This window comes from Gekko japonicus, unplaced genomic scaffold, assembly GCF_001447785.1.
Source record: "Gekko japonicus isolate JY-2015 unplaced genomic scaffold, Gekko_japonicus_V1.1 scaffold22, whole genome shotgun sequence".
NCBI lineage: Eukaryota > Metazoa > Chordata > Lepidosauria > Squamata > Gekkonidae > Gekko > Gekko japonicus.
The window spans coordinates 747,143-761,051 of record NW_015175971.1 but is presented as its reverse complement, the minus strand read 5'-3'; positions in this window follow the sequence as shown (position 1 = coordinate 761,051).

Sequence of the window (13,909 nt, the reverse complement as noted above, 5' to 3'; positions counted from 1 at the left end):
TAAAGACCAGAAATCAATTGTTCCAAAGTTTAACCACTGGGCAAGGAAAAGAAATACAGAAATACAAATGAGGCCTCCAGTGAAATCACATGTCCAGTGGTACTTCTCTCTGGTCAACTGTATATTCATCTAAGGTTGTACAGCCAAATGTTCCAAATAAAATGTTCCTTTTAACCTAAGGAACATTTTATTTGGAGAACACTGCTTTTAACCTAAGGAACATTTTGATTTCTGGTCTTTATTCCATATTTATTCCATAGCGTGTGAGTGCGGAGGAGCCTTCGTCTGGCTCGAAGCTTAACATGGGAGGCGAATGAGGCGATTCATGTAAGCCATTTCAATACATTACACATACCATTGTATTCCCCATTACAATGTATAGGTGTGAAAGTTGGACAATGAAGAAAGCTGACAGGAAGAAAGTGGATTCATTTGAAAAGTGGTGTTGGGAGGACCGCCAAGAAGACAAATCAGTGGTTCCAGATCAAATCAAGCCTGAACTCTCCCTAGAAGTTAAAATGATTAAACTAAGGGCATTGTACTTAAATCACATTATGAGAAGGCAAGAGTCACTGGAAGAGACAATAATGCCGGGGAAAGTTGAAGGCAGCAGGAAAAGAGGAAGACCCAACATGAGATGGATGGACTCCATCAAGGATATCATGGGGCTTCAGTTTGCAAGACCTGAGCGAGGCTGTTAACGACCGGATGTTTTGGAGGTAATTAATTCATAAGGTCGCCATAGGTGGAAAACAACTTGATGGTACTTAACACACACAGGCTTGGCTTATTGCTATAATTTGTTTATATTGCCTCCTTGGTTTTGTTTTATTGTGAGGCGCCTGGAGCAGGTCTGGAGATGTGGGATACAAATGTTCTAAACAAATAGATAATGTGCGTGGAGTGTTTTGAACACTCCAGAGTGCTAATTGGTATAAACTGGAAGCCACCAGTGATGTGAAATCTTTCATTATCAACTGTCATTTGTATAACATTTTGGCTGTGATCCAGTTCTAGTTGCAAGCAATTAAGTAGTGCATGACAACTGGTAGTCCCAAATAGGGATGTGCATTTCCAACACATGTCCAAAAACACCCAGCCAGTTCTACGGGGTTTTGGTGAGCATCACAAAGCCCATGAGAGGAGCAGCACACATACTTTAGTGATTTTGCATAGACAACAGACACGGAAAGCTGCTTCCTGATCCAGATCTCCTTGGCTGGATCAACACACCTTACCTGACAGCAGCAAATGAAATGCCTTGCTGTTACGCTAAGCCAAAGGGGTAGAGTTTTTCAAACCTTTTCAGTAGCGTCAAAAGCATACACACACTTCTGCTTTCTGAATTGGCTTTGCTCTCCCCCCCCTTTCAGACATAGTCATGTCTGATTGGTTGTGTAACATTGTGACATCATCATATGCATTATATGACCCTGATAGGCTAGGGCAGAGGTGTCACTCATTTATTACAAGGGCCGGATCTGACATAAATGCCATTTTGTCGGGCTGGGCCATGTGTGCCATAAAATGTAATGCCAAGTACTGGAGGTAGAAACTCCATAAAGTACAGCAGCTGGTAAGCTCCAAGTTGGTGTATCCTCACTGCAAGGCCCCATGGGTTGGGGGGGGGGTCCGAAAGAAAACCCATATGGGTGGACTGGAGAACCAGCAGTGCAGCACTGGGCTGACACTTTCACACTGCTTGACCACTGCAGATGAGGTTGTTCTGCCATACTGAAGCTACAATTGGAGTGGCTCCGCCCACTTTCCCCTGAGCAGTCTCCTGTTCCTTCCCTTGCACTAGGTGCTTGCAGGCTGCATAAGAGCCCCGGGTGGGCCGCTTCCAGCCCCCCGGGCCTTATGTTTGTCACCCTTGGGCTAGGGTCACTTATGTGACTGATCCAGGAAGCATTCTCCTTTGATTCTTTAAGCTGAATACAGCTGGCTATGTATCACATGGAACCTCCATGTTCAGAGGTAGCATGCCTCCTGATAACTAATTGTTTTATGGTGAGGGAGGGAGTCTTTAGCCTCTTCTCCCCTCTTTGTGAGCCTTCCTTACCACTGAGGAACAGGAATTCTGGATTAGATGGATCCAGCAGACTGATAGTCTGATCCAGCAAGGCTGTTCTTATGTTCATCTTGCTCACATGATCCCCAATACGTTAGGATCTTCCATGTAACTAATAAAAGAAGAAAATGGAGAGGAAAACAAAAAATGGCACAAAACCTGCAGCAGGCAGAGGAAACAATAGTACAGGACTGGGAATGTTTGCAGTTTAGAAATTTACAGAAAATTCGCATCCATGCAAACTCCCTCCCTTTAAAAAAAATCAAAATAGGAGAATGTCACAGCACAATACTAGTTGTAAGCAACTTTCTTTTCAGAGCCTTTTAAGGGTTCTGTTAGCATCCTTTCATCTCATACAGTATTCGGCAGAGGTTTGATGGGTGAGCACAGAAGGGTCTCTAGGGGCCCTTCACGTGAATTTGCTAAGATTACCCCAGAACATAAAATATACATGTACTTGATGAGCCAAAGAGAGAAGCAGGAAGCTTCAAATTGTAATGGGTCTTGGGGTTTATCCCTCACAGACCAGGAGTTGATTCAAAATTCCTAGAGGAAAAAGAGGTAACAGCCTGGATACACATCTCACCTAAGAGTAACAGTGCAGCTAATTAGAGAACCAAATGAGTTAGGGGGGAAATAGGCAGAAGTACAAAAAAAAAAAAAGATAGATCCTTAAGGGCTGTCACATTGAACACAGAAATGCAGCTCACAGATCTGGTACAGAAAATTTGTTCTCCCCAATACATCCTTAACTTACAAGATATGGTACCTGTCTGTATTCTGGATGAGTTGTTTTTTTAATTTATAATTTTTATTAATGTTAACAATTTCAATACAATACAGTAGCATTGATATCTGATAAACATTCATAAAAATAACAGACTGTAACCATAACACACCTAAGCATACAAGCAAACAATCACATTTTATGTCAGGAGAAGTTGAATGCAACTTACTGTTCTACATATATTTAATAGGTAAAAAATTAGTGAGCATTAAAACCTAGTATGGGGTATGGGTTGTAAGGCAGAAGACCCATTCATGCCATATAACCTAAGAATGGGGACCACTGTTCCACAAATGTGAAACAGTAATGATCAAGTTCCAATTGTAATAATCTGTCTAAGCGTTCCATAACAAAGCAATCCCAATTTTATCTAGCCATAGTTTTTTTTTGTAGGGAACCATCCCTTCATTCCATTTCGAAGCTATAGTTTGGCCGCTGTGAGTAAGAAAGCCATAGTACCTACACGTAATTTCTTGAAAAAGAGCAGTTTCTGTCAGAGCTCTCTCATCCCCACCTACCTCACAGGGTGTCTGTTGTGGGGAGGGGAAGGGAAAGGAGTTTGTAAGCCGCTCTGAGACTCCTTTGGGTAGTGAAGGGCGGGGTATAAATCCAATCTCCTCCTCCTCCTCCTCTTCTTCTTCTTCCTCTTCTTCTTCTTCTTCTTCTTCTTCTTTTTCTTCTTCTAAGATTATCAAGATGTTTTCGAACCTGTGGAATCTGGGAATAGGAGTATTTGCTCAGGAGTCATTGCGATTGAATATCCTGTGATTGAGCGAATTGTGCGTGTAACCATACACCAGAATTTAGCAATGTGGAGACAAGCCCACCAGAAATGCAAGTAAGAACCCATACATTCACACTGCTTCCAACACAGTGAGGTTTTGGAAGTATCTGTATGATTCATTTGGACCAGGGTAAGATACCAGTGCTTGATGAGTTTAAAAGTTGTTAATCTAGCAGTAGTTGCTTTCAACACAGTGAAAGAAATGGATGACTTTTTAAAAGAATTTGTGAAGGAACAGAGGTCTCTCAGTGGCTATGATCCTCAACAGGTAAATAGATACTCCATGTTCAGAAGCAGTATACCTCTGGATGCCAATTAGAGGGGTTTTTGTTGCCCTCTGGCAGGCCAGAAAGAGCAAGTGTTCCCTATTTAGTTTCTTTTTATGTGTTTTTATATTTCTGCCAATTGTTTGGGCTACCTCTTTATCCACGTTGGCTTTGTATATGGATGCTGCATGGCATGGGGCCAGATAGCCTTCCAGGCCCGCCAGTTGAGAGCCAGTGTGGTCTTGTGTGTGGAGTGTTGATGCAAGACAGGTCCAATCCCCCCCCCCCCAGCTATGAAGCTCACTGGCTGACTTTGAGCCAAACAACAGAGCCTCACAGGATTGCTTTGAGGTTGAAATGGGCACAGGGAGTGTGACATATACACCGCCCTGAGCCTTTTAGAAGATGGGTGGGATCAAGATGCAGAGAGATTCCCAAATGCAGAGTTTATTCTTTGGTTTCCAGACAATATGGCATTTGCATTTTGCAAAGAACCCAACTGGTTCTCTGTAGTCAGAAACCATCCTCTGGCATTCCTCTAATGCTTCAGGGGTTCCCGCTCTGAGAAAAGAAGATGAAGACTGCAGGCATCTGGAAGAATCACATACCTCACTGCACATGCAGAGGGAGAGAGAGAATTTCCTGCAGAACTGCCACCTCAGCATGCCGGCAGTTCTCCTTGTAATTAGCTCTGGCACTCTGAGAAGACAAGAGGAGGGCTTGTTAATGGGATTAGAAGGCTCTCTGCTCTACACCTTTTGAGCGACAGGAGCCCCGTCAGCCTCATCACCCTTCAAAGCACCAAGAAAAGAGCGAGGACACCGTCTTTCGGCTCCGCTGCCTCTCTGAGTGGCACGAGGCAGGCAGGAACTAGTCTCTTTCTAAGAGCAGACAAGGGCAACCCGGGTGGATCGCATTCGGGGACACCAGCCCAGGCAGAGAGGAAGTGCATTTCTTCCACAGCTTAGCCGGAGGAATAAGCCTTCAAAGGTTTGAGTCTTCCCTTTCGGCTATCCTGGGCTAGAAACTATGAAGATTCCTTACCCAGCCTGAACTACTTCAGAAGGCCTCGATTCTTGTTGAGAACGTTTTCCAAACAAGTTATTTTGCATTGCAGCACAAACTGAAAAGCTGGGCTCCATTGATCTACCCTGCTATGTCTTCTGCTGCTTGTTAACTAAAGAACAGGTTCGGGGCTGGTATCAGGGGTGGGCACTGATAGGCACTCTCTAAGGCCCATGATCCAGCAGGGGGCCCACCACAGGCCAAGATAGTTGCACCATCTGCTACCACCATGAAAATAGGAGCTCATCCCAGAAGTAACACTGCAAGTCTAGGATGCTCTCCTGTTTCTGGTTGGAAAGAGTCTGGAGCAGTGAGTCGCTCTTTAGCCCTTCTGGCACTCACTTCAAAGAAGGAGGCAGGAAATACCTGGAGAATTTGGGGGTGGAGCCTGTGGAGGGCGGTGTTTAGGGAGGGGAGGGACTTGAATGGGATATAATGCCATAGGTTCCACCTTCCAAAGCAGCCATTTTCTCCAAGTGAAACAATCTCTGTAACCTGGATATCAGGGGTAATAACAGGAGATGTCCAGCCAACACTTGGAGGTTCTGATCTAATAAAAAGTAAAGTAAAGGTTTCCCTTGCTCGAAAGCCAGTCGAGTCCGACTCTAGGGTTGCGGTGCTCATCTCCGTTTCCAAGCCGAAGAGCCAGCGCTGTCCGAAGACATTTCCGTGGTCATGTGGCCGGCATGACTAAACACCAAGGCGCACGGAACGCTGTTACCTTCCCACCGATCTAATAGCCAAAGCTAAATGCTGTATGCCTTTTTAACAATAAATATTCAAATAACAAGTCTAAATTGTTTTTTTGCTTTTATATTACGAAATGTTCAGAAGTATTCTAATATCCAATTTTCTATAGTTTCATTCAATTATTGTTATTCATGAGCTTTCTGTCTTGTGATTGGTTTACGTTATTGTATTTTTTTCATTGTGTATGCATGATGCAGGAGAAAATTGGATATTAGAATACTTCTGAACATATCATGATGAAAAAACATTTAGACTTGTTATTTGAATATTTATTGTTAAAGAAGCATATGGCATTTAGCTTAGGCTGTTAGATTAGATTTAACCACCTGGAGGTTGGCAACCCAATGTTTGGGATGGAGCTGCTAGAATGGACACAGAGGAGGCCTGGCTGGAGGAAGCTGGAGTCAGTGAGAGCCAGTGTGGTCTAATGGCTGGGCTAGGATTGGGAATAGGGTTGGGCTCAACCCCCTGCTCACCCATAGCGCTCATGAAGAAGACTATAGGCTAGTCAGACTGTTGTATGAGACTTCCTTAACGGATTCTGCTGGAACTCCTTTGAGGAAGGGTGGGATAAAAAATACAACAGGTTTTACAAAAGTGACAACAGCACTGTTGCGGTGGCTTGAAGAAAAAACATGTGCAATATTTTCCTTTCTAATACAGACCCACTGTTTGTTCAGAAGTCAGCTACGTTTGCATGATCACTGGTTAGAGCGAAGCAAAAGTTCACAGATGAACATGTCTCGTAAGTTCTCTCTCTGTTAATAAGACAGCCTCTGGGGTTTCGCTGTGTACTTTTTTTGTGGATATTTGCTTGAATACACGTTGTGCATCTTGTTAAAGTGATCAGCCTGCTGCTTTTATGACCAAGAGCATTTTTAAAAAGCATTTGATCTTGAAAGCATGGCTGCAGAATACAGCTGGTGCCACCTAGCAGCAAAGGCTGCACTGTTACAGAGCTCATATGCATTCAGTGCCCCTGCTTTTCTTGATGCTAGCCCCATCTTGTTAGATCTCAGAAGACAGGCAGGGTCAGCTCTGGGTAGTACTTGGGTGGGAGACCACCAAGGAAGTCCAGGGTTGCTGCTATGCAGAATCAGGCAACAGCAAACCACCTGTGTTCATCTCTTGGCTTGAAAGTACTACTGGGTCACCAGAGGTCAGCTGTGACTTGATGGCACTTTCCACCACCATAGTTCCATTTCACCTTTCATCCATCGCAGAAGTGGGAGGCCTTCCATCCAGGCACTGACCAGATACCACGTGCTTCGTTTCAGTAGGGCTGCTAGCCGTATTCCCTCCAAGCTGAGTTTGTTTGTTTTTTTTAAATAAAAAATTTTATTTCAATTTTTCAATTTACATCAACAGAACAACAACAAAACCTTAATGGAACACAATTAAAACCATAACACTAATGGAAAGGTATTAGTATATATTATACTTGCAGTTCTAAGCTGAGTTAGTGTGAGCTATTCCTTGGGTAAATGGATGACTTTGCACAAGGGCTTTTTTTGGGGGGGTGGGGGGAGGTTCCAAAACTCTCAAGAAGGAAATGAAGTTTTCAGTTTGTATTCTGAAAGCTTGTGAACTTTTAAACATTTTAAAAAGAATTTTGTTGAAGAGGTTCTGGAACTCCGTTCCCTGAGGGGGGAAAAGCCCTGCTTTGCACACTAGATACAATACCCAGAAAGATATATGTGACATTCTAGCAAGTAAAACTAGGCATACATTTACACTTCACTTTGATTAAAATTGGATAAGGCTGCTAGGAGAGATGAAAAATGGCCCACAGGTTACCAGCTGGCTGTGGACAGCTACAAGTGCAGTGGTTAGTGTTGAACTATCCCATGGGAGTCCTGGGTAACAAACCCTTGTTGGGATGGGAATGTCATTGGACCACTAGTTATTATTCCAGACTAAAGTACCCCACAAGGTTTTTGAGAGGATAAATGGGGCAATGGGATCACCATGTATACAACCCCCAGCTCCTTAAAAGAATGTTGGGATAAAAATCTAGTAAATAAAGCCAGGTAGTATTTTATTGGCCTCATCGTTATCTTTTTTTAAACAGTACTCTCTTTTTTGTATTTTTCATATGTGCATGTGTGTGTGTGCATCTGGAAGTCATGGCGACCTCTGGTGACTGACCCCTACTGGGGTCCTGGAGGATATTCAGAGAGGTGGCTGAGTAAAGCCTGCCCCTGCCTCTGGTATTCCAAGGAGGTCTCCCATCCAAGGACTTGCCAGAGTCGACCCTGCTTAGCTTCCGAGATCTGATGAGACTGGGCTTGCCTGGGCTATCCAGGTCAGGGCAAGACCTATCTTTATTTATTTACTTATTTAGATATTTATATCCTGCCTTTTTCCACCATGGGGGCCCATCATTCTCCTCTCCTCCATTATATCCGCAGAACAACCCTGTGAAGTAAATTCAGCTGAGAGAAAGTGACTGGCCCGAGGTCACCCAGCAAATTTCCGTGGCAGATTCTATTGGGATTCACACCAAGGTGTTCCAGTTCCTAGTTCAACTCAGTAACCCCCAACACCCTAATTGCTCTCGGTATATTCTGTCTCTTAACCAGCACCAGGTTCCAGACAATGCAGTAAACGTCTGATTCTGCCAAGCTCCACCTCTGAACCACTGGTAGATGTAGAAGAATATGTTTTCTTTCATAAGCATCTTATTCTTTTATGCATCCGAGATCCACATTATTATTGACCGTAATAACAGCAGAGTCCTTTAAAATAATGCCACATGCCCATTTTTACCCAGCATGCAAAGCTGGAGTGTGAAGTTCTGCAAAGGACTGCATACTATAAGACAGCAGTGCCCCCCTCCCCTCCAAATTGGCTGTGTCGACAGTAAAATGTGTTGTCCGGGGGAAAGAAGAAAGAATGTCAGGCGGCGGCAGGCACCTGGGGAGGGCAAGCTCATAATCCAGTCTGCAGGGAAAAGCTGCCTGTCAAGCAAGTATCCTCGGACTCCTGTGGAGTACAATATTTGGAGGCAACGACCACCTTCTCTTCTCCTCGCCTTTTTTTTGTGTGTGACCTTGTGAACTTTGGTGGTTCCTGGGAATCTATTGCCCTGGCTGACACCACCACAGAGCCATGGGGCCTCAAATTAAATTCCTCCACCGCCACCCATCCCAGAAAAGCCCCACCAAAAACTGCACATAAACCTCTGGAATGCAGGACACCAGAGCTTAGGGGCCATGTTGAGATCCTGCCTCCCAGCCACTGGCAAATATGCCCAGTTTCAGAGCTCTTGCCATACAATCTCAGCCTTTCTTCCACAGGCACAGGAGGGCCAGCAGCTGAAACCTTGACGATACGATTGCTGAGAAATCAGATGCTGAGTCCCACATTTGGGCCCAGTCACAGAAATGATACGACCTACATACAGCCGAGGTTTAAGAACAAGCACGGCGGGGCAACAAAAGTATTTGATCCAAGGTCAGTCCCAGGGGCAGTTTCAGATGAGGTGCTGAATGCCTACAGTCTAGGTGCAATGGGGGGAGTGGTCACATGGCCCACTTCCTGGTTGTGTCTGCCTAACTTCTGGCTCTTTTAGAAGTCCACAGCTGGGTCTTGACATATGTACAGTGCCAGGTGCTTGGGTCTACAGTGGCAGGTACCTCAGTGGCTGGCAAACTTAACAGTTGACAGCCTAAAGAAAGCAGGGCTTGAAACAGAGACGTTAAGGCAAAGATGCAGGCAGGCTGGCTAGAAGCTCCTTTAGCAGCAAGTTGTCTGGACTGAAGGAATTCAGCCAGTCTGCTAGTCTTTATACTCCTCTGTTCCATCTTATTGGATCTTTAGCATCACCTGACTTCAGTGGATAATTTTGAATTCCACGTCCCTGCTGGTTTAATTGGAACCCCCCCATTTCAGTTTCACTTCTCCCTTCTGAAAATCAGATGTTTCCCATACCTCATTGCCACTGTTTCCCGGTGAGTTGAATCCCACAGCTGATGGCAAATATGACTTTGTGGCACCCCTTCCACAAAAGGGCACTTATTTCCAGGATCTTTTTCTTGGATTTGGATCCGACCCTCCCCGTGTGTTCTGCGCTTCCTTTGAAAAGGGGTTGTGTGGCCGTATCATCATGTACATCATCAGCGATGGAGCCTCCTTTTTTGTGCGTATGTACAGTAACATAGTGGAGCTGTGGTGGCTCAAGTGGTTAAGATGCTGAACTGGAGGCTGTGGAAGGTTGGTAGTTCAGCCGTTCGAGACCCGGGTGCCGCATGATGGAGTGAGCTCCCATCTCTAGTTCCAGCTCCTGCCAACGTAGCAGTTCGAAAGCAAGAAATTGCAAGTAGATAAATAGGTACCACTTCGGTGGGAAGGTCACAGCGTTCCGTGCGCCTTGGTGTTTAGTCATGCCGGCCACATGACAACGGAAACGTCTTCGGACAGCGCTGGCTCTTCGGCTTTGAAACGGAGATGAGCACCGCAACCCTAGAGGCGGATTCGACTGGCTTTCGAGCAAGGGAACCTTTACCTTTACCTTTTTACAGTAACATTGTAACAAAGAGGCTGGATGTATCATGGTTGCTGCCATTTCAAAAGTCCCCAGCACCTCCTTAGTTACCAACTAAGAAAATGGCTGGCGATCGTTGAACTGAAGACACCAATTCATAACAGTGTTGTTCAATCATTATGAAGCATGCTAAATGAAAACACTGCACATGTTGAGTTTCCATGATTATCAAATCAATTATATAATTCCACTATTTTTAGATGTGTAAAAGACATTGAAAACAATCTGAGAGCTATAGGGGAAGAGAAGGGGTGTGTGTGAAGGAACAATGCAAGCACGAGGCAACAAAACCTCCCCACCAAGGAGGGAGGAAGGGAAGGAACTTCACGGAGGGGTAATTGCACAATAGGCTACACAAAACCTTGCTACCTGTTTTGTCGCAACGTTATAATATTACTATATTTTAATGGGAAAAAATTGTGTCATCATAACACAACACAATCAACATTATGTTTAAAAAAATGAGTGGATTGCTCAGGGGACAACTTGAGGGTGGGTGGGTGGTAGGCGAGGTAAACACACAACACTGATGTCTAGGGCTAGTTTTGGGCAGGAACGCACAGGAACGGAGTTCCGGCCGGCTCCTGAGTTGGCCACGCCCAGCAGGAACTCATTAGCATAATAGGCCACACCCAACAGCAGAAACTCATTAGGATTGGCTACTTTAGGGGTGTGTGGCCTAACATGCAAAGGAGTTCCTGCTACAAAAAAGCCCTGGGTTTTGACAACAAACAAGGTAAACAGAATAAGAAGCAAAAGGTGAGTGTGACTGGATGACCACACTTCTGGTAACATGGGGGTGTGGCCTAATATGCTAATGAGATGTGATGTCAGTGTGTGGCCTAATATGCTAATGAGTTCCTGCTGTTGGGTGTGACCTATTATGCTAATGAGTTCCTGCTGGGCTTTTTCTACCAAAAAAGCCCTGCTGATGACACAAAAGGGATGTAAGAAACAAAATTTGAAATTGGGAATTCCTCACTGGAAAACTGCAAGTTCAGAACCTAAGGAACAAAATGGCAGGAAAAGTGTATTTGGAAAACACAGGGTGATGGAGCACTAAATTTGGATCTACTCCTGGTAGGCAAAAAGTTGTGGGGAAAGTTTTACAAACTTTGATTACTTAAGAACACCAATGTGGAGGTTTGCACCTGTGCAGAAATGGTCTCAAACTGTGATTCTTTATTTTGATGCCACTTTCTGTTTCCACATGTTTCAGCATTATCAGCATTATCCATTATAAATTGTACGCTGTGCTTAACAATCTGATACAACTTGCATGTGTGATACCAATGAACCTACAGAACCAACATGGGAAGTTGGAGAACCAAAACTGTTAAGAAAAATATAAACAACTATGAAAGAGAAAGTGCATTACATCTAGGGTTGCCAACAACCAGGTAGGGCCTTGAGATTTCCTGGAATTACAACTCATCTCCAGACTACAGAGATCAGTTCTCCTGAAGAAAACGTAAGCTTTGGAGGGTGGGCACCATAGCATTATACCCTTCCAGTTCGGTGTAGTGGTTAAGTGTGCGGACTCTAATCTGGGAGAACCGGGTTTGATTCCCCACTCCTCCACTTGCACCTGCTGATGTGATCTTGGTTCAGTCCCAAGCTCTGGCACAGCTGTCCTTGAAAAGAGCAGTTTGTGTCAGAGCTCTCTCAGCCCCACCCACCTCACAGGGGGTCTATGGTGGGGAGGGGAAGGGAGAGGAGTTTGTAAGCCGCTCTGAGACACCTTTGGGTAGTGAAGGGCGGGGTATAAATCCAATCTCTTCTTCTTCTTCTTCCCCAAACATCACCCTCCCCAGACTCCACTCCCAAATCTCCAGGAATTCCCCAGCCTGGAGTTGGCAACACTAATTACATCCTGCTCATGTGTACCTGGAGAGTCCTGATTTGGGACAAGCAGTGGATGGAGTGGGCAGTGGTGCTCTCCTTATGCACATACACAAGTTCGACATGCTGACAGCCTTGTGAGGACTGGCCTACAGTTGTTAGGAAATGGATGGAAAGAATGCTTGCCAGAATTCACACAGGAGGGAAAAGTGCTACCAGCTATGGATGCACAGTGACAACTGTCAAAACTCCTGTCAGGCATTCAGAATGCAAAACAGAGGCATGTTGTCACAAGAGCATGAGAAAATTCAAAAACATTTGTCAGCCTAACCTCTGAGCAATTCTAATTCCCACACACTGTGACAAGTCATCACAGAAATAATGATTTCCCCCCCACACACAGAGGGTGTGTTTCCTTTAGAACAGTTTTCAAACCATTCCGGGTACCCTCTCTAAGAAACCCTGGACTTCAAAGGTAAATGTGGAACTAGGTCCTTGTGAGATTCATGTAGGAGGTTTTCCCAGTGCTTCTTGTGACTGCCATCTGCAGAACTGAAGTCTTAGTTTCCAATGATCTGTTGCTGTCAGGTCAAAATGGAGCTCAGCTGTAACTGGGAGAAACGGCACACTGCCCACTGCCTGGACCAACCAATAAGGCCATTCCTATTTCTTGTTGGTGTCTTATGTACCCGCTGTCATAGGTTTCGGTCTACCTCAGTTTCACAGCAGTCATTGTTGTTTCCACACACACACACAAACCCGTTAGGGCATTTTTATGCTATGTAAATACCATTTTTATACAACCAACAAAAACAACAAGAGAAAACTTAGCACAAAGAAAAAAGTACCCGGTGTGAAAATAAGTCCGCTTCAGGTACAAATGCAAAAGCAAAACCATTGTTTACTCTGACCAGAGGTCATTTCGGGGGGGAACGCGGGGGAACGCAGTTCCCCCGGGTGAGGTGCAGGGGGCGGGGCACATGACGAAGCCCCGCCCCCTGCTTCCGGCCGCCCCGCTTCCAGCCCTCATTCAGCCAGGAGGAGGCAGGAGAAGAGGGAGGGCAAGTTGCTTCCTCTCTGCCTCTCCCCACCCCTGCCTGCCTGGGGCCAGGAAGGGCCTTGGCGGGGTTTCCTCACAATCCCGCTGGCCTTGCAGGTCCACCACCAGGCCCCTGATGTCAGGGGGTGTGGCATATGCTAATGAGTTATGCTAATGAGTTCCCCTAGCTCTTTTTCTACGAAATGACCCCTGACTCTGACCATAGCGAGTCTGTGAAATTTTTCTGTGTAAAACGTTTCATCCCACCCTTCCCCCCAGGACTTCAAGGTGGGTCATGGGATTACAACTGATCTCCGGAGTACAGAGCTTAGTTCTCCTGGAGAAAAGGGCTGCTTTGGAGGGCAGATTCCAATGCTGGGACTGATATAGAAGGTTGCACTGATTTCCAACTATTTCTGCCTCAGGATGTAGAGAAGCCTCCCCAAAACATGCTGGTACTGGTGAGTAAAAAGGTAAAGGTTCCCTTACTCAAAAGCCAGTCGAATCAGACACTAGGGTTGCGGTGCTCATCTCCGTTTTAAAGCCAAAGAGCTAGCGCTGTCCGAAGACGTTTCCGTGGTCATGTGGCCGGCATGACTAAACACCAAGGTGGTACCTATTTATCGACTTGCAATTTCTTGCTTTCGAACTGCTAGGTTGGCAGGAATACTGGTGAGTATCACCACCCAAACAAACCCTGGCAGATTCTATGGTATTGTGCCCACTGAGATCCCTCCCTCCCCTTCCCCCCCATTAATG